At 34.5% G+C, this 23,015-nt stretch overlaps 1 protein-coding gene across 1 annotated transcript in view; it reads right to left on the minus strand.

The window, feature by feature from the left end:
• The window catches only part of LOC133187000 (uncharacterized), a 240,078-nt gene that overhangs the window by 179,672 nt on the left and 37,391 nt on the right, over positions 1 to 23,015 (minus strand). The window lies entirely within an intron of this gene.

Here is a 23,015-nt window from a genome sequence, read left to right on the forward strand (position 1 = left end):
ATTCTAGGAGGGTGGACTGACCCTAGGGGTCCTGAATAAAATGTCAAGCAGATTATCACTAACACACTTTTGACGCAGGTCATATTGTGATCATTTCCAGTTTCAGGATGAGGATGACTTCAAGGGGTCATAACCTTTATACCATTTAATGCATAATGACTCGAGGGACAATGTTATACATGGTTAAGGGGAGAGTTTTCAACCATTTTCAAGATACAATGTATATGATCATTTGTTTCAAGTTTTAGGGGTTGGGAATGACCTCTGGAGGGTCATGACCCCATATATCCTATTTAGTGTTTTATAAAACAAAGATGACTTAGGGGCTTTTGCTTTAATGAAAGCTATTTTATTGTTTCCGGTTCCAAAGATCGAGTGGAATGACCCCAGGAACTTGCCTCATTGTGTAATTTGTGTAATTGTGGCATTCCAATGATCTTTGACCCTTTTCCAACTATAGGCCCCTAACCATTTTCATTTCCGATTATTTTACCCCGTTCTAGTCGCCCGTGTGGCGCAGTGGTTAGAAAATCTGCTGTATAATCGTGGAGTAAGGAGTTGATCCTTAAGTCGCGGGTTCGAATCCACTGCGGGACGTGGAGACCAGTATCGACCATAGGTTAAAATTTGCAGCCCTCCACAGGCAAGTGGTGGCGTCTCCATATGAGTGAAAAATTCTCGAGAAGGACGTTAAACAACAAACAAACCCCGTTCTATACTAAACGTTTAAAATAATATATTCATAATACAGTACTTACCGCCTGTTATAGGTACTGTTAACTTGATAGAATAATAAATCCATTTAAAACACACACTAAATATTAATAATCCCAGTGGTAATAATGATGTACATACAGTGATACACCATGTGCAAAACAATAATGATAACGGTAAAAGTAGTGCTCGCAGTGTGACGTAATTCCACGCACGAGTCTAGAAATTTTCCAAAATTTCTACATTTGGAAACATTTGTAACATTTATATTATAATTACAAACATTATTGTCACAAGTTTGTGTTATCTATTCTAAATATGACAGGAAAACGGATGAATCGTGGGTGGGGTTGATTTCTGACAAAGTTGATTGGGTCAAGATTTGGAAAGGGGTTCTCCGAGTCCTACCCAAATACTGATGAAAATTTGTACAAGTTGGCATCTATTCTTTTTAAGTTCATCAAAAAAAGCTATGCACTAAAATAATAATATCTGTTGTTTTGACAATAAATTCAACAAGTTGCAATTATGGGTAGAAAATTAACCACCCCCATTTTTTTTACACAAATCTTTCAAAAATTCTCTCTTTATCAGAATTTACATTATTAGGTAATATCAGACTGGTAATGAAATATTTACATGCGCAGATCTAGAGGGGGGAGGGGGTCCGGAACCTATACACGAAATCTATATCCGAAAGCAACTAAAAGTGACCTTGGACCCCCCCCCCCCTTTTAGAAAACATGGACCCCTGTTAAGTTGAAAAGTTATACTTATGAAGCTTAAAAAGTGAGCGGCCAACCCCCCCCCCCCAACCCCCAACCCCCCAACCCCCCAATGAAATAGAATTTTTTTTTTTTTTTTTTGCTTGTCAAGAAATTTCTGAGTTGGATCCCCCTGGAAAAAATTCCTGGATCCGCACCTGATTGACATAAGAGGCCCATATGGGCTGCATGTTCACGACAGTTCACCTGAGCATTTAATGCTTGGTTTAAATGTGTGCTTCTTCCTGGTTACCAGAATTTGAAGGAGAGCAGTCAGGGCACATTTCAACCAGAATTTGAAGGAGAGCAGTCATTTCAGGGACGTAGCAACGTTTTTTGGAAGTGGAAGGGGGGGGGGGGTAGCCAGAGAAAAAAAATTTCAACTTACCTGAAAAAATTTGACAAGCCAAAAAATTTTTTTTCAAAACTCAAAAATCCTATTTCGTGGGGTGGGTGGGTGGGGGTGGGTAGATTCCAACTTCTTTCAGTACTCCAATTTTATATATAAACTACTGCATTACCTTTATTTGACTATAATGCAACAAAAAGTGGGGGGGGGGGGGGGGGCAACCACCCGTTCAAGAACATTTTCAATAGTAAAAAGTTATGTTTCGAAAATAGTTGGGGGGCAGGCCCCCTCTGGGCCCCCCTGATGGTACGTGCCTGCATTTAGAGGCAAACACATTAGTGCGGGTATTACTGTCTCATGACAGCATCTAGTTTGTTTTTTTTTTGAAGTGTGTTAGAAAACTCTAAACTTTACATTATTGATCGATTTCACATACACCTGAGCATCTGGGTTGGCCAATCGAAAAAGAAACAAAAACAAAATAAAACAGAAACAAAAACAAAAAAACAATGCCAAAAAGGAAATCCTTTTGGCACTTGAACACATTATTATTCTATACCTTTGATTCGCTTTGTAATTATCATGATTATATAATAGGAAGAAATATTTTAATTTGGATATTTAATTAAATTAATTTTATATAATTTTGGTGCGGGGAAATTGTCTTTGGGGGACAATGCACTCTATAAAAATTTTAAAGAATAGGAGCTCCATCCCCCTCCAGAAAGATAAAATAAATCTGGCCATAGAACTTTTTTGGGAAAATTATTCTCTAGTGACATTTTTCAGTGGGGGGAAATCCTTTTCTAGATCCAATTTTCCGGGGAGAAATCCTGATGATGGAGTGCCAGTTTTTCGGGTGGTGAAAAATTCCAGAGGGTGATACCTACTCTACGAGACCAATCGTGGTAGCCTAGCGATTTCGAACTCGCTTCGTAACAGGGAGCTCCGGGTTCAATTTTCTTACCGGGCGCCGCGTTAAACATAATGTTTATAACATAATAGGTAGTGTCTGTTTCCTCGCCCAGATGTTAGAGTCACGGGACCATAAAAACGTCAGTGACGTGTAACAGTCAGAGTGGACATGATAAGAAACCCTCTCTCCTAAGACCAAGCTATGCATAACTTTTCTACATGAGTGAAAAACATAGAATCAATGAATCAAACAATCAAACATAAATATTGCATATGTAATTTTTTTTCAAATAATTTTAAAAAAATTTAATATAATTAACAATATATTATTAGAGTTAACTACAGATATACAAGTAGTTTAATACTTTCATTTTCTATGAGGCTTTCTTTAGACTTTTTTCTAGAGATTTAGAACTTCAAAATCTTTAAAACTTCATTCGTATGATGTAATATCGTCAGTAATGTGTGAATCAACATGTAGATGAGTATTTTCTTCTCTTTTTTTTAATATCAAACATTCGTATAAAAGAAATAAATAGCATATAACTGAGAGTAAAGATCCTTTGATTAACTATAGTAAAAGCTTTGATTGACTTTTGTGAAATTATTTAAATGATGGTAAACTATAGTTAACTATATAGTATTTTCGTCAGTATTGAGTAGTGGTCAATTCAGGAATATTATAATTCCATGTATTCAAAATAATCTGAACACCCCTTTCCTTCATTTGCATGACAAAATTCAACTAATAGTCAATTGATGGTATGCTCTCACATTTTTTTTGTTTGAGTGATTTTAAATCTCATAAATCCTAAGCTTATTTGTAGACTCTAATCATAAGGTCAGCACAGGAAATATAAGAGCGAGGTTAATTCGGATGCGGGGGGGGGGGGGGGGGGGCGTACGTATGCGAATTCACTCTTAGAGCCTTGCATGATCGCTAGAACTCGCTAATTATGGGAACACCGCGCCACATTCATAAGGACAAGACGCTCTAGCTATTCTAATTGATCAAGAATCAAGATACAGGTAAAGTTTACAAATCTTTTACTCTGTATGATGATAAACAATTTTGAATACCGTAGATATATATTTATTAGCATATCAGAGCACCAGCTGTATTTTATTCACACATATCTTGATAAGAAAATAAAAATATTTCTATCATACAGTCATGTAGTTATATATAAACACATTAGAAATATTTAAATCCATCAATTAAGATAAGGTTTGCAATCACAGAGAGAAAACTGATATGAATCACTAAAGCATTTCAAACCGGAGAGATTTAATTTGATTTTACTTTGATACTAAGTATTCAGTCGGGAATGAATTTCGTCTTGTTACATGTTACATGTAGGAATAAGAAAACTAAAATTATAAAACAGTTGTACTTTATATCATTGCACTGCATTATTTCACATTTTTTTTTTATTTTACGAAGATATCCAGTTTAGAAATGAATATTTATGAAAAGTCTTAAGGTTTTTTCTTTGAAGATACTCACTTGTCAATCTTATGCATTCATCCAATTTAATGGTAAAAAGTTGAACATTTATGAATTTTAATAAAAGTTCCATATTAAGAGGCAGTCCACCGAAAAACCAGGCAATGGGTGGCACATCGCATGTCATGGATTTTAATTATTTTTTGCATGTAGACTTATTAAAGCAAGTGTTTACCCATGACAACATTAAAAAATTTTTAGTGCTCCTCTAGTCCTATTTTTGGTAAATGCTTAATTTTAAGTGCAAAAAGGTCAACATAAGGGTAAAAAAATTACTACATTTTTATTTTGTTTTATAAGTAACAGATACTCAAAAGCTGGATGTGTCGATGAATATTATTTATAGCATAGACTCTTATCTTTTATTTTATTAATGAATAAGACTCCAATTTATACTTCTTTAGAAAAAATTATATGGTCCAAATTTGAGTTAAGCAAGTAACTTTTTGAATTCAGTATCCAATTTTCATTACGTTATAAAACCCAATACATTACAAGGACAGATTTTTTTTCTTATGTTATTATGAATACAAAGTACAAACTTTTGAATCACTCAATAAAATCAGTGGGAACAGGTATATTGAAAGAAATAAAAGGAGTCAAATTTACCTTTTTTTTTTTTTTTTTTTTTAAATAATTTTCCCAAATGAAACCGATCCCGACCGGAATTATATAAAAAAAAAATACTATAATTGTAATGTTAAATTTGGCTCTTTTGTTGTAATATGAGTAAAAACTTACTTGATTTATTTTTTTAACATGTTATATAGGTGGCAGGTGCCTTTAGTTTGATAAATTTGTTAATTTTGCATTATTTTCGATCGGATCGGGATCGGGTTTTACTGTAAATTTAGAAACATTTCCTGAATTTGGCTCTTCATTTTAATTTATCAGAAAAATATGCTTATCTTTTATTTCTTTTCAGTCAGTTAACTGTTTTTAAATGAGTGTAACCATAGATTCAAATTTATATATTATTTAAATTACTAATGTCTTTTACGTACATGAAGATTACATGTAAAACATCTGATTGAATTCTTAATAGATACTCGGTATTTAAAAAAAAGTATTTGTACATGCATTATGCAACAAATGAGAGCAGACAGCTTTCTAGCTTTATTATTTATCTTATTTCCAAGTAAAATTTCTTTTTTTATTTCCTCAGGAATTAAAGAGTAAATTCTATTAGTGGCGAAATTAAACTTGCCTAAATACAGGAAATATTTTTATGTGTACAGTCTCGACTTTATCCAAGTTTTTTCTTATCTGTCATCTGTAAAGCCTTTTCCTCTTTTACAAAATTTGATTTTATATAAATAAGAAAATAAGTTCTTTTATATATAGTATCATTATTCAAGAGCCGATAAATCGCAAGCAAAAAGCTGGGGGGGGGGGGGGGTCATGACATCATTATTTTTAAAAATTGGTTTCATGAACGTGAAAACATTTTAGAATTGGCCAACATAGTCACATGTTTAAACTCCATATTAAATGTGAGTGTGTGATTGTTTCAATCGCCAAATTAAAAAAATGAATAAGTAAAATTAAAAAAACCCGAAATGTTTCACTAAACCATCTTCCGTTTTAGAGCCAAATTATAGTGGGGAGTTCAGCAGTAGTTTAACTCAATAAATATATTTTTATAACTTATTTTTCAGGGTTTTTTTTTCATTTTAATTGTACTTCGGATTGTTTATTTGATTTGACTGCATAGATAAATATATTTAAGTTTTTACAAATATCATGAAGTAAACATCTCAACTTCGTTGAATTAAGTGTTGCGTAAATCTAAAACATTCATCATTGATTCTCAATTCTATAAGAAATGTTCATGATAAACACTTCATTAATTATTTTTACGCATATCCTAGTAAATCAGTTAAAAAAAATTAGTTCTCAGACATGTATAAAATTACTTATCAAAACGTCATCTAGCTTAGACGCCGCCCGTGTATAAAATACATTTTGATATTAAAATATTATTTAACATTTAGAATAATGCACTCTGAAGAGTAATTAAACAGAAAAAGAGAAATATATATATTTTTAAAATCTTTTTCTTTACACTTTTACGCAAAGAATTTACAAACTTCTCTGGAAACTTGTAACTATTTCATTGTGACGCAATATTAGTCAGGTATATGACGTCACTGATACATCTGTATTCAATGGAGCGTGGATTGAACCTGAATAATAGAGCCAATTTTAATCTAAATATTACGTCTGGAGGCAAAAATGAATTATATTTTGAAAATAAATTATTTAGTTTTTTGTTTAATTATTTTCTTTAGTGTATCGATTCTAAATATTTCACTAGGATTCCGATAAAAAGGTGTTGAGCAGATTTACCGATGCCACGGGAGATAACTCTTGCATCGCAAAATTTCATAAAAACATCCTTATATTTTGCCAGAAAACTGCTATCAAAAGTGTTTTTCCCACCGATTTTATTATTTAAACAAAAAGTTGAAATATTTCTAGATTTAGTTAAGTGTGAATTATAGTCCTGTTAAAAATGTATTAGAAATTACAGTTCTTTGTTTCTGACCTACATTCAATGGTTTATATAGGGGCATTCAAAAACACAAAACACAAGGATATTTTACTAAATAAGCAATTATCAAACAAATCTTCAATTACATTATTCCTTTTGGGCTACATTGATATTGTTTTTAATAAAATATCAAATATTCCTCACATTCGATGTGCCGCCTATTAATACAATACTGCCTGGTTTTTCGGTGGACTGCCTCTTAAAAGTACATGTACGAGGGTTGTCCGGTAAAATCGTGGACATGTTGTCTAGATTGAAAAATAATCATCACTGCGATCTGAAACTTTCACAACTTTTTAGTACATTTTTCATCAATATCACACATAGTGCCTTCTGAAGATTTATTTGTAAGTTATGGACAGAACTCTCACTATCATTCAACTAGATAGGCTATCTTATATCGACGGTCTTCAGTGACAGCGTCTTATGCTATTGCCAGTAGCTGTTTGTCCATACGTTTTGTTCTACCCGGGGTCTCGATCAAAAAGCTTCCGCTTAGAAAACTCCCATTTCACTTGTATACTAAGGATCTAGTGGTATTTTTTATATTCTTTTCTTCTGTAGTCATTTAAAGTTTTTTAGGGCATCATTAATACATTTAAATCAAACTGAACTGCTCTCCGGTGCGCCGTAACGTCACCAAACATCGCCATTTTTCGTGTGTTGCGTTTACCACTTTCCCATTTCAAATGCTCGGGAAACTGCCAAATATTAAGCAAATGCCTTGATATTTTACAAAAGACGAGATAATAGATAATAGATTTAAAATAGGATAATTTTTACCCCAACGATATCTAGTTAATACTTTTTTATCGTGCGCCGTAGGACCGTACCCTGTGCACATTCAAGCATAATAAGAATTTTATTTTCGTCTATATTTTATCAAAAAAAAATTAAGATGCACTTGAATATGACGAATAAACATTTGCTGAAAATTTCAGCTTAGTGCGCCCATTATTTTTCGAGAAAAACGCTTTGTACACGATTTTACCGGACAACCCTCGTACATGTAATACACAACACCCATGGAATGGAATATGTTTTAACGCATATCTTATAAAGTACACTAGAAAAAAGAATAATTTCACTATAATGTTAATAATCAAGGATGTTTGTAAGAAAAATAATAAGCTGTGACATTTTTTCAGAATATTTTACAGAAAATTAGAGACATCCTATATATTAGTCATTCAGGAGCCTACATTATGCCCTCTACATGCCATATGACTGTCTGTTCTTAAATGCAAATAAAGTAACTTTTGATCAATTTATAGAAGAGACCTGATATTTGGACATATTTATAAAATATCTCCATTCTTTGTACGTACAATAAAAGTCGTGGTCATATTAAGAGGTCAAAGGTCAAATATAGTGACGTCATCTACTGAATCTTTACTTTTTTTGCATTTGATGTATAAAAATCGCCAAAATATCTGAACCCGTTGGTTCAAATTTCCTCATTTTGACATATTTTAATCTGGGTTCCATTTCAATTATTCTGTTGATTTTTTTGTATAAAAATTGAATTATACATTTTGTTTAAAGAAGACTTAAAGCGTGGCATATTTACATGTGAATTTTCAATTCCCGGGCTATGTATGTTCTATTTTTACATCACATTTTACTCAAATGTACCAGTATCAAAATATTTTAGAAAATTTTAGTATAAAAAGGTTGCCTTTGTTAACAACATCACACAAGTTTGCAAAAGATCAATTGGTTATTTTTAAATAATGCACAATCTCAGGTCGTCTGCCTGATTTCACAATCTTCTTATACAGGGGTCTGATAGGCCATATTTCAAACTATGTGGGGAAAAAATGTATGGTTGAATTTATTTCATATTATATATAAAGAGAGATTTGTATCCTAGAACAAAATATCAAAGTTTGAACAAAATTGAATTTGAGGAAAAAATTGGCCTATCTATTGTGTACTACCTTAACTATCCAATGATTTTGTTGTAAAAATGGAGATACGCGTACGGTTTTGGCCTTATTGTGCCCCAAAATTTTACTGTTCTTAAAAACTTATGAAATTGACTTAAATATGAGTTAAGTAGATAAATTTTATAAATCTTGAAAGAATACGGCATGAAGGAGATCATTGTGCAAATATGACGTCATTAATTTGTTACATTTCTAAGTTTTAAACAGAAAAAGCCTCAAAATGACTCTTCTCTGGGTTTATTTTCCTAAGAAAAAAAAAGTTTCCACAGCCGTCGCCCACTTCAATTTTTGGATATGTTGTGTAAAATCCTTTTTAAAAAAAATCACATTTATTAAAATCTTTGTGGGCGATACATGTGCTATTTATTATTTTAAAGAAAATTCAATAGAATATTAATGTCTTCTGCTACATTTTAAGAAAATACGGGGGAAATGCTCAAGTTTATGACGTCACAATTAGCATTTAGAAGGTCATATGAGAAAAACAATTTGTATCTTCTTACTGCATGAAATTTCAATGATTCAAAAAGTATGATTTTTAATTTCTTACACTTTTTCATATTTTAGAAAAATACAGGTCCAGGTTTTATTAAAACCGTACCTTGTTCTTTGTTCATTTTATTTATTTTATCTGGTTTTTTCTCATTCATTATAAGTGAAATGAGCACATGATTTCAGATTAAACAATTGGGAAAAAATAAGAAAAACTACTTCAGTTCTATCTTAGAAGAGAGTAAAGATCACCAGCTTATTCATGTTCAGGAAACTTGGATGGATCAAGCAAATTAAAACTTTTTGTAAGTTTATTGTGCATTTGTTCACATCTATATCCTTAAGCTTTTCATTTACACTTTCTTGATTTTATGAAGAAGAGAGTTTATTTGATTCATATAATTACTTGGATATTTGAATATAGTTGTTGCAAGCTATCCAAAGATAATAACTAGGGAATATTATATGTGCCACGTTATAGCATTGCTATTTTTTTTTATTCAGTTCTTTTCAACAATTCATAACAGTGTGATAATTTTACAGAATGAAAATAAGTTCTCTGAAATCTGAAAGACGAACATGAGCAATATAAATTGGATTCATGTCACATGGAATCAATTTTCATATTATATTACAGTTACATATCAATGCAGATTTTAATACGTTAAAGAGTATAATTATTTTTAGAAACAAAGAATTGCTTTTCAGAGAAATGAGAGTGTGATAATTATTAGAATAGCTGCTACCTGGATGTTCTACTCAAAGGTTCCATTTAAAGCCAAGTCACCAGTTACAGCACAGAATGTTATAAATATCCCCAGGAAATACTACATTGAAATCTTTTGGAATAGTAAAATTAACGAGGTGAAAAATTACTTCTATTATTACTGTACATGTAAAAATACTTGTTTTCCAACAGCAGGCCCAAGGATCATGAAACAAACTTAAGTCAAACTTTTTAATCACATGTGAGATGTTTCTTTATTGTCAAATTCATCTCTTAATTTGCAGATAACAGCATTTTGGTGATGAAATACTGATAAAAATTGTTGTTTTAGATTGTTTGACCTCTGCAACATTTCAGCACATCATAAATATTTTGACTACTAAAGATGTTCCATGATCCTGGGGTCAGCTTATCATGATGATGACCATGATGAAGAAATACATGTATACATCTCAGAAGCATGCCTGCCTGCTTACCTGCCACTTGGCTATATGAACGCTACCTTGCAATACTCAGTACTATAGCCACTTGGCTATTCAAAGGCCACTTGGTTATGCTATAACAAAGGTCACTTGCCAATACCTGCCACTTGACTATACAAAGGCCAGCGTGTAGTTCTAGCCACTTGGTAATACTGTAGCCCCTTGTCTATGTATAAACGACACTTGGTATTACCCGTCAACTGCAACTCAACAAGTCTTTGTCCACTATTAAATCAGTATCAGCCACCTTCAACTTCTATTTTCTATACTTTGTAATATTAATACCACCTTACAATCGACAATATTTGTCCATCAGATGGTTATTTTCAAATATTTGGATACTGGAACTACTGGCTATTTGGCTACTTATAAAATCTTTGTGCCAAAAAACTTAAGTGGCTTACCTGGCAAGAATCCGTTTTTGGGTGTTTCTGAGCATACTTTGCTCGTCTGAACCAAAAAATTATTTTTACTTTGTTTTTATACACATAACGTTTTTTATTGTATTATCAATTTTAATCAAATAAGCCGTTAATTACATTATTTACAATGATTTCTTGATTAAAGGAATTGAACACAAGGGGAATAACTCTCAACCGTTTCACGTAATATGAAATTCAGTTGGACAAATTCACTTTGACAAAACGGTTTCAATGTTTACTTTAAAAATGAAAATAAAAGCCTGAATTTTATGTAACAATTCTGTAAACAGTGCGACATTTAACTCCGGACACGACATAGTCCGGACTTTTTACTACCATTTCTAATTATGTTATCCAAAAAAAATTTATAGTAGTTGGTGGGATTTTTTAGCAGTATCACATGCTCTCATGCTGAACTCACAAAGATCTCTAGTTTAAAAAATATTAAGTCCTAAATATCAGAATCCCATGGGATAATGGTGGGATTTTCAGTCCTAACAACTATCCCACCTTTCTCCCATGGGAGAAAAAGTATCAGATGGGATATTTTCTCCCATTAGGATATTTTCTCCCACAAATTTGTTCAAATGGGATAAATCCCACGGATACTGATCAGTGGGACATTTTCTCCCATTCATTGTCAAACATGGGATAAATCCCATATATAATGGTATGTGGGACATTTACTCCCATAAATATTCAAATATGGGATAAATCCCACATGTAAGTCATGTCACTGACCGATATTGCATCGTAAGTACATTAGTTTATTATCAAATTAATAGATATACATATATAAGACAATGTGATTTCTAAGTCCTCATTTAATGCAGGACCAAAAAATTCACAGATATTCACTTACAGATGGCAGGTTAATACATATCTTTTTTAAAACAAAAACTGTTACTGAAGTAGATATAACATCTAGGATGATCAGGGTGTAATTATTTCTTTTTGAAATTCATTAAGAAACATCTAAGTTTAACATGCTTTTTCTTACCAGTGCACTAGCTAGTTGTAAAGCAATATAAAATTAACATCCTAATTTTCATGTCTTCCATTACTATGATATATATTTTAAAATCATGGTTACAGCAAAACAAGACTAGAGGAAACTTGAACTTAATGATCAGGATGTTTATTCATATACCACATTTTCATAATTCATAAATAAATCCCCACTCCTCTTGGATCCCCCACCCAAAAATTGGCCCCTTCAATCCACCCTCAATTTTTTGAATCCACATTACTCAGTCATATTCAGTTTAAAGTTTGAAGTCATTAGATTTACTTTTTAAAATATTTCTCCTCATAAGATTACATTGTAAAACAATATTTCATTAGAATAAAGTTCCTCTCTTTTTGGATCCACCACATAAAAATCTATATCCATTCCCAGTTATTCAAAGATAATGCATGTACATGTACGGTATGTTCTTTATATTCAATGTCTGCATGGATATTTTTTTTCTAATTAAGGAAAATAAAGATTAATTGGATCCACCACCTAAAATATCTAATCAGTTCATTGTTCACTGACAGGAACTGTAATGTTATATAGCAGTTGAAAGTTACTGTTTAAACTTAAAAACTACATTTAATTTTTAGTTTTAACCTGTTCAACATATATGTTATCAGTGGATCATATGAATTTGTTTCATATGTACTTTAATAATATTTAAAATGCAAACTCAGTGTTGTTCAGTAAGTAAGACATGGGATTTATCCCACATTTAAATGTTTATGGGAGTAAATGTCCCACATATCATAATATATGGGATTTATCCCATGTTTGACAATAAATGGGAGAAAATCTCCCACTGATCAGAATCCATGGGATTTATCCCATTTGAACAAATTCGTGGGAGAAAATATCCTAATGGGAGAAAATATCCCATCTGATACTTTTTCTCCCATGGGAGAAAGGTGGGATAGTTATTAGGACTGAAAATCCCACCATTATCCCATGGGATTCTGATATTTAGGACTTAATATTTTTTAAACTAGAGATCTTTGTGAGTTCAACATGAGAGCATGTGATACTTCTAAAAAATCCCACCAACTACTATAAATTTTTTTTGGATAACATAATTAGAAATGGTAGTAAAAAGTCCGGACTATGTCGTGTCCGGAGTTAAATGTCGCACTGTTTGTAATGTACCCTCTGTTTCCATGGAAACGGTGTCGAGGACATATCTATTTTAGTCCAGTATAACAAAAATGATTTCTAATAGTTAACGATTTCATAGAATTTGTGGAATTGGTGAATAAGAAAAAATATCATTTTTTTTTTACTTGTTTCTGGCCATGATAACGGTTTCACGTTATAACGCAAACTTGTTTTTCTTTCACCTAATTTTTTTGAATTCGAAATAAGAGAAAAAGCTATATTTTGCATAAAAAATAGAATAACTCATGATACTTTTAATATGACAGTTTATTTATTCATTGAATATAGATAAATGACGAAAAATACCAGCAATCTTCAATTTGAGGTGGGGGGTTTTTCACACACACTCACACCCTCACACACACACAAATTGGACGTGCAAAATTTTTTTAAAAAATCAAATCAAATTATGAAGAGCCCCCCCCCCCCCCAAAAAAAAATTATGTGTGACGTGTACACATTTTAAACAGATTTTTGACGGCCTAACAATTCTTACCTTAAGAAAGGGAATGTGTATGTACAAGTTCACTTCAAGCAATGTTTTAAGGATGAAGATTAAAGGGATGCCCTGATTCCAGTTTGTCTTTAAAAAAAAAATTACATCTATAATATGATACTTGGATTACCCCGTTTAATTTCAAGGCCACATTATAATAATAGATGCCTTGATCAACATTTCATATTCAGGTCGCGCTATTATTTTTTTCTTATTATTTCCAAATTCTTGACGGCTTAGTTAAGCAATACATCGTGATGAATGGTTTACATGTACATTTTTTTTCAAAATAAAAGGAATCTGATTTATTATTTTTATTCCTATGTTCAGTATCTATGAAAGTTAGAGGGGTTTTTTCTTCATTTTTTTATTACAAACACATGGTTCACATACAGGTATTGCAGCCCTTTTTAAGAACAGTTTTTTAACTGATGTACCTGTATTTAATTCAAGGTAATATTTTATTCGGTTGTGTGAAATGAACCCAAGTTACAATCATTAAACAAATTCCTAGTTTCAGCTTCGAATGTATCAGGCTTTTTTCGGTGAAAAGTCTATTAATAGCAGTGTATGTTTGTTTTATATTGTGCAGTTCTAGTTGAAATGTACCCAAGTTACATTCATTAAACGTTTGAATGTATAAAGCATTTGTCTGTGAAAAGTTGACTATTAAAACCAGTGTATGTTTGTATTAAATTGGGCAGTTCTTGTGTTTTTCTTATGCTAAATGTTTCGATTTTCTCTCATTCCTTAACCCCTTCACTTCCGTATCGGTCAATTTGACCGGTGGCGCAAAAAATGAGGCAAAAAAATGAGGCATGCGTGTTTTTCACACGTCGCTGTTGAGCTTAATTTACAAACAATATTATAATGTTTAGTATCAATGTTTAGGAAATTTTATGTTCTTTCTTTCTATATAAAATTCACAATAGATTTTTTTACTTGAAACAAGTATATCAATTTTTTTATTTTAGACTATAGTTTTGCAAAATGACGTTATTTTGATATGCGACATTGATTTTTTGTACGACTGGTGAAATTTTAAATTCAGCGTAAAATAAATTTTGTCAAATACTGTCAAAAAGACAGTGTCCTAAGCTTTCAGAGTATATAAATATTTTTTTCATTCTTTCCTTTTTGTGGTGAAAATTTATAAAATTTGATCACTTTTCCGTTTTTCAAGGGAAATGTAGCGAATTATTAGGTAACGATGATTTGTTTATATAACATTGCTCCTCGCGAGCAATGGGTTTTTGTTTACGTTGCATTGCTCCTTGCGAGCAATGGGTTTTATGTATAAATATAGGAGCGATTTTAGACAGTGAGGCAGTCAGTTTTTGATATTCATTACGATCACTTCGGACAATTTTTATTTGGATTTTTATACTTACTGGGTTTATGCTATTGTGGCTTTTAAAATGTAAATAAACTGTAAAGTTGATTACTTGCGTATCATTTCAAGAATATTCATTGAGAGAAATGGAAAACACTGAGAGTTATTCCCCTTAGACCGTATCGAATAAACGTTACAACTGGTGGCAGCGGTGGGATTTAATAATTCCGGTGTGATATGATGATTCAAATGGATTTTGTTTTCAATGTGTCTATATTCTTGGAGTGATTTCCGTGTAAATTGGATTAATTCTTTGAGCAGGAATTAAAGCGTGAACACAGTGATTTAAAACGGAATTAAAATTAAAGTGAATTCTGTGAATTTGTGATTAAAATTGATTCTGTGTGGAAAAAAAAAACTCAGGAAATTTCGACTTTCTTTGTGTGCTGATGGATTAAAAAAAATGTCTCTACCAGGCAACCGGACAAGATACGTTAATATTTACGATGTTGATGAAGGTGGAAACTATATTTTCGTTCGAACGGAGGATGCGTCAAAACGGAAGGAATGCCCGAATTGTTTTGTGATGTTCATAAAAAGTGAGAATATTCATTACATTCGCAAACAAAGTGGAGAAATCAGCAAATGTTACAAATGTTTTGCGTGTGGATGCAGGATTAAGGCGTTTTTGTGATTATTGTGACTTTACGTGATTTTAGTTATTATTGTGCGCCGAAATATATCAAACATGGAACAAACTACATATTCACCTAGAGATATGGAATTGACTGGAGACGCGAGTGATAGTCCTATAGCCGAAACACCAAGAAGTACAAGGAATATTCCGAGAAGGGAGTATGGTTCATCAGCAAGACGGAATTTAATGGTGAATTTTAATGAGGCGGAGAACGTTAATTCGCCTATTCATGCAAGTACTCCAGCGTGTTCAGAGCCGGACCAACAGACCGACTTTAATCAGGAATCCAGTGAAAGCGAAACTTCACAATGGAAAAACTTCATGTGTTTATGGGGTTTGGTATTTCTGGCAGGAAGTGTAGGTTTATACCTTTTGTATAAGTATTTCCCAGGATACATGCTGCTATGCCTTACACGGGAATTTCTGATGACAGGAACGCTGGCAATTTTGTGCGTTATACTTATAAGTATTATTTGCAAGCTGGAATTTAGAGATGATCTTGTAAGTGGGCGCAACAGAAACACAGAAAGGAATTTAACATCAAGGACCCCTATACCACGACGAACTCCGAGTCTCTCGCCAGGCGTTAACCAGAATGCAATGTCAGGTGTTCAACCTTCCCCATCTAGGGTCCCCAATACAAGGAATACACCAGCGCAACAGATAAATGTGAAAAGAACATTTAAGGGAGATGGCACAGATATTTGGAGTGAATACATACGATATTTTGAGACTATTTCAGAACTAAATGGCTGGGATAATGACAGAAAACGCAAAATATTTTTTACAGTGTTGCGGGGACAGGCGGAAACATTCTGTTACGGATTATCCGATTCCGAGCGGAGCGACTGGAAACTGTTAACAGAGTCAATGAACCGGAGATTTGGTCACATGGCCATGAAAGAGAGCTATATTACGGAAGCAAAGTTGCGATTTAAGAAGCATAGTGAGACATTCCGAGAATTTGGACAAGCTATCCAAGATTTATACAGACGAGCTTATCCGGAAAGCAGGGAATATGTACAGGAAGCTAGTCTCAAGACTTTCCTTGACAACTGTAGTGAATCAGAGGAGATTCGTTTAGCTGTTAAGAGAACACGACCAAAGACTATCGATGAAGCGGTTACAGCAGCAATGCAGGAAGAGTGCATTAGACTCACAGAGAACCGGAAACCTAGAGATCAAAGGATCATGAAACCCCCAATTTACCAGGTATGGTCAAATTCTACTAAACCGGAAGTTAAGACGGATATGCCAGAGCCACGGGATACAGTCCAGAGACGGTACTATAACAACAATAATAATGTGGCGACAGGTATGAATTATCAAGCGAGGGACAAGAAATTGTGCTATCATTGTAACTCAAGTCAACACTTAATCCAAGATTGCCCAAAGAAAGCAACTTCAAAGAAAATGCAAAACACAGGTGCGACTTTCCAAAACAGGAAGAATCAAGAAACACCCGAGCAGCAGTTAAACGACATTCGACCGAGGCAGTAGGCCGTGTGTCGGTCACAATGCACCACAGGCCTAATACATTGGATTTGCAACATTCCGTTTCAGAGAACAGGGAGACCAGAAATGAAGCTAAATTGCTTGACAAGCTTTCTGTAGTGAACTCCGAGGAAGGAGAATCTCCAGTTCATAATAAGGAAGCGGATGTAAATGATGCAACGCACATCGGTGTGATCTCCAAGCAGGGCGAGGTCCAGAAATACCAGAAATTTAAGGTTAAAGGATCCTGTGACATGAGGATCAATGGATGGGTAGAAGGGACTCCCCTTGAATGGAAAATCGATACAGGTGCGGTTAATACCTTTATTACGGAAGATACATTTTACAATATCTTACCTGAAGTTAGACCTGTGCTGGAACGCGTGCATAAGAAATTTCACATTGCTGATGGAAATGAATTACAGATTCTAGGGACTGCAAAAATGATTTTAAGTTTTGGAGAAAAAGTACATTTTATTTCGTGTTTTTGTTGGAGGAGTTAAGTGCAATCTTCTGGGACAGGATTTCATGAGACAATTTAAGTGCAACTGGGATTATAGTGAAAATTCGTTGGTGTTAAATTTTGATTCGTACAATCAAGGAGGAGAATTCAGTCATAGAACTTTGCGGGTTTTGTCCATAGCGGATTGTGTTATACCCGGGCGACATGAAGCTTTAATTAAAACGAGGATACGATGCACGGAAAATCTAGGTGATGGAATCTTATTGCCGATTAAACAGTTCATGCATGTTTATGGATTAGTGATTGCGCATGCTCTTGTAAACGCCGACAAAAAGGAAGTGTTTGTGCGTGTATTTAATCCGTGTGATAGCGATGTTTTGGTGAAAAAGGACACAGATGTAGCACTGTTTTCACCTGTGAATTATATTAGTGAACATATTCATGAACAAGGAGTATTTGATGTAGGTTTTGAAAGGAAATCTGAGGATTTGCCTGAACATTTAAAGAAGTTGTATTCAGACGGATGTGAACATTTAACAGAGGAAGAAAGTATTACTTTCAAGGAATTTTTAATGGAATTCAAAGGAGCATTTGCTGACCCGAACCAACCAATGGAGCGTGCTAATTTTGGAGAGCATTGCATTAAATTGAAAAATGAATCGCCGTTTAAGGAACCACCCAGGCGAGTCCCTATATTTAAAAGGGAAATACTGGACACGGAAGTTCGGAATTTAGAGAAGCATGGACTTATAGAGGAGTCCATGAGCCCTTGGTCATCACCCCTTGTCCTGGTGCAGAAAAAGGACAAAAGCTGGAGAGTGTGCGTAGACTATAGGAAACTCAACGCTCAAACGATTAAGGATGCTTATCCCATTCCAAGGATTGCCGATAATTTAGATTCATTGGCGGGATCTAAATGGTTCACTTCATTGGATTTAAACATGGCATACCATCAGATTCCAATGTCGGAGAGTGACAAAGAAAAGACTGCTTTTGCAACACCACGTGGAGGATTGTACCAGTACCGAGTTATGCCTTTTGGACTATGTAACGCGCCTGCCACTTTTCAGCGTGTTATTGAGAGAGCATTACAAAGACTACAGTGGCATATAACAGTTCTTTACTTGGACGAAATAATTGTGACTGGTCGAGATTTCTCAGATCATCTGAATAATTTACGACAAGTGCTCGATCGACTTAGGCAAGCAAACTTGAAAATTAAAGCGAAAAAGTGCAAATTCTTTCAAAAGAAAGTGATATTCCTCGGACACATTGTGTCAGAAAATGGTGTTAAAACTGACCCGGCGAAAACTAGAGCTGTCGAGGAATGGAAATCACCAGAGAATGTATCTGAATTAAGGAGTTTCTTAGGACTTGTGTTTTATTACCGGTAATTCATTAAAAACTTTGCCGAAATAGCGAAATGTTTACATGGACTTACAAGTAAAAATTCTAAATGGGAATGGACGAATGAATGTAAAAATGCATTTCAAATGCTGAAATCAAAACTAGTGACTGCTCCCATACTAGGATATCCAGATACGGATGGAGGTGTATTTATTCTAGATACTTATGCTAGCAACAACGCAATTGGAGCTGTTCTGTCACAAATTCAAGATGACAAGGAGATAGTTATTGAATATGCTAGCCGAACTTTGAATAGTGCAGAGAGAAATTACTGCGTTACTCGGAAAGAAATGCTAGCGCTTGTGTATTTTATAAAGCATTTCAAACATTATTTGCTCGGGCGGGAGTTCATTCTTAGAACTGACCACGGATCATTCGTTTGGCTGCACAAATTTCGGGAGCCAGATGGACAAGTAGCGAGATGGCTTCAACAACTGGGACCATACGTTTTTCGGATTGTGCACAGACCAGGCAAACGACATGGGAATGCTGACGCACTATCCAGAATCAGTGACAGTTTAATCTGTAAACAATGCAAGCGCGACGTTCACAAAGAATCGACAGAGGAAACTTTCACTCATGTAGACGAATTAAGAAAACTATGTGAATCCCCGGAGCGCTACAAACAGAACACAGAAGTTTTAGATATCGGATGTTTGTTATATCCCGGAAGTTATCCAAATCCGGATGCGTGTCAAGTAGAAACAACAACTGAAAACAGTAAAACGGCTAGGCGTAAGAAAGTCAAAAACAGACCCCCTCCAGCGAGGCAACAGAGTCTCTTACAATTGAAAATATACGTAAGCACCAACAAGAAGATCATGAGATGTCAGAAATGCTGCGCTTAAAAGAGAAATTGGATTCTGCTAAACCTGCCATAAGCTCTATTTCTCACACCAGTTTTGAGTTAATTCTGGTATTCTAGGTGGGAGATGTTAACAGTTGATCGTGGTTTGTTATGTTAACGGTGGATAGAAAAAGACAGTGAAACACTTAAAATATGTATTCCCAGGACTTTACGTGACAGTGTAATGTGGTATTTACATGATTCAAAAACTGCCGGACACATGGGAATTAGGAGGACTATTTCAAAGTTAATGAATAGTCAGTACTACTGGCCGCAGCTGAAGCGATATGCTCAAGATTATGTATCGTCATGCGATATTTGTGAAGAGAGGAAAAATCCAACAAGGAAGAAGCGATCTTACATGAAGACGTATTTAAGTGGTGACAGGTTCCAGAGAATAGCCGCGGATATTGCAGGACCATTTCCCAAGTCAGAAAATGGATACTTGTACATATTAGTCGTCGCTGATTATTTTACCAAATTTTGTGAAATTTATCCCTTACGTGATATGGAAGCTGAAACTGTGGCAGAAATATTATTCAAAGGTTGGATTAAACGATACGGATGTCCGTTAGAAATACATTCCGATCAAGGTAGACAGTTTGAAAGTCAACTATTTCAAGAAATGTGTAGATTACTTCAGATCAACAAAACACGGACAACTGCTTACCATCCGCAGTCCGACGGGATGGTAGAGCGATTAAACCGAACTATAAAGGAAATGTTATCGAAATACATTTCAGCTCATCAGACAGACTGGGACAAGTACATAGACGGGATCGTTCTGGCCTATAACAGTACACCCCATGAAACAACGACTATATCTCCGTATAGAATGATGTTCGGCACAGAGCCCTCACTACCCTTGGATTTTATGACTACGGAATTAACCGAGGAAGAACCAGTTCGGAAAAATGATTCGGAATATGTGAGAAACTTGGAAAGTGAACTATATTTTGTGCACAATCTTGCGAGAGAAGTTACAGGGAAATTATCGCAAAGACAAAAACATTATTATGACAGAAATGTTCGTAATGTGAATTATGACATTGGAGATAAAGTGAGGCGAAATCAACGCCAAATTATTACAGGGACGAAAGCAAAACTAACAAGGAACTGGACAGGGCCATGGTTTATTGTAAAAAGACTGAGCGATACACTCTATCAAATTCAACATTCCAAAACTCAAAGCCTGTGATAGTGCACGCCGACAATATCAAACCATACAGAGGGAATAAACAATCGTGCCTGGGTCCTGAATCCGAATATACAACTGGCGAGACAGCAAGGGCCCCGCGACGTCGCGTGCCAGCTGCGAGCGAGAGACCGATGACCAAACGATTGAAGTTACCGCCAGAGCCGCGACCCGAGACTGTCACAGCGGAACAGTCACATGCCGACAGCCAATCAGAAGCCGTCATTAGAACAACACGACTTGGAAGAGTTATAAGAAGACCACTTCGGTACCAGACTGACCATTCTCCAGATGATTTGTGAATATTGTGGGTGTGTGTTTTCGACAATTAGTAACTTATACCAGCATCAACTCGAACAGCATAGAAGTGACTTGAATGTGATTAAATGTGAATATTGCCAAAAACTGTTCACCAGAAAATCAAATCTTAAAAGACATCTTAAAAACGTCCATAAGTTAGACCAGGACTTCGTCAATGAGGCCTTAAACACCCCGCGGCGGAAGATACAACGACACAGTTTCATGGAGACCCGAAAACCGGTGTACGTTATGAGTGACTTTTATGAGGACATTTCCTCCGATGAGGAAGAGATGCATTATCATGAGACGGCGCAGCCATCCGTTACGGACTATTATCAGGACTTAGAAATTATCACAGTGAATTCGGACGATTTGCCTGAAGTAGATGACGCTTTTGTCAGTGAAATTCTTGGCGATGTGGAGGAAAATACGTGCTCGGGACCAACGGAAGAATCTATCGGCTCACCAGACGTGAGCGAAGTCGCGAACTCGTCATCAGAGGACAGTGATATGCATGACATGGACGATAATAACAATCGCATAAGTGTCGAGACGTCTTGTGATGAAGAAGACGATTCTGACTAATCCTGACGGTACCGAGGAGATCAATCGAGAGTCGCAGATAATCTATTCGGAGAACGTGAATCCCGAAGAAGTAGTAGACTTCCGTGAACTTGCCAGTGAGATTCTGAATGAGGTGCCGCGACACCTCGCGCCGAGCGCCCGTGTGCGCGTAGTAAAAGGGGATTTATCTTTATGAACTGTATATACGTGACATATACTTGAGGCCATGCTGTGAAAGCTGTGAACTTTAACAAAAGACTTGTGATTAATTGACAAGCTTTATGTATATAATTTTTAATTATTTATATCTTTGATTTTTATTATGTTTTCATGTCATGTTTGTAAATATTTTTTTTATGATTTATTGTTACGTAGACTAAGGTTGCTAGGTGTAAGTTAATATGTTTTCTTTTTCAACAAAATAATTTTATTATGAATTGTGTAGTAAAAATTTACTAATTTGGAAAGAAATAATTGTTTATATAGCTAACGTTTATTTGTTTATTTATTTTCCTTTAAATTTTACCATCATATTTAACTTCAAGAAATTAATATTAGCTTATCTATTGTTTAATCATTTGAACGGAGTCAAAAACTTAAGTAGGGAGGAGTTGTAGCGAATTATTACGTAACGATGATTTGTTTATATAACATTGCTCCTCGCGAGCAATGGGTTTTTGTTTACGTTGCATTGCTCCTTGCGAGCAATAGGTTTTATGTATAAATATAGGAGCGATTTTAGACAGTGAGGCAGTCAGTTTTTGATATTCATTACGATCACTTCGGACAATTTTTATTTGGATTTTTATACTTACTGGGTTTATGCTATTGTGGCTTTTAAAATGTAAATAAACTGTAAACTTGATTACTTGCGTATCATTTCAAGAATATTCATTGAGAGAAATGGAAAACACTGAGAGTTATTCCCCTTAGATCGTATCGAATAAACGTTACAGAAATTTTGGCCAAGTTTAAATAAAAAGAGTTTTTACACATATTTAGGTATGGAAATAGGCAAAACTAAATCTCGATGGTAAGAGTACAGAAAATTTCCTATTCATTAGTTTTTATTTCATCAAAATCTGATACGTATTCGCCTTTCTACAGTAGTTTAAGTTTTGCATTCTCGGACGAAAAATTGTTAATTTTAATGAAAAAGTGATACAACGTAATG

Source organism: Saccostrea echinata, unplaced genomic scaffold (assembly GCF_033153115.1).
Source record: "Saccostrea echinata isolate AGI-Se365-2 ecotype Australia unplaced genomic scaffold, CSIRO_AGI_Sech_v1 ptg000014l, whole genome shotgun sequence".
In the NCBI taxonomy this organism is placed as follows: Eukaryota; Metazoa; Mollusca; class Bivalvia; order Ostreida; family Ostreidae; genus Saccostrea; species Saccostrea echinata.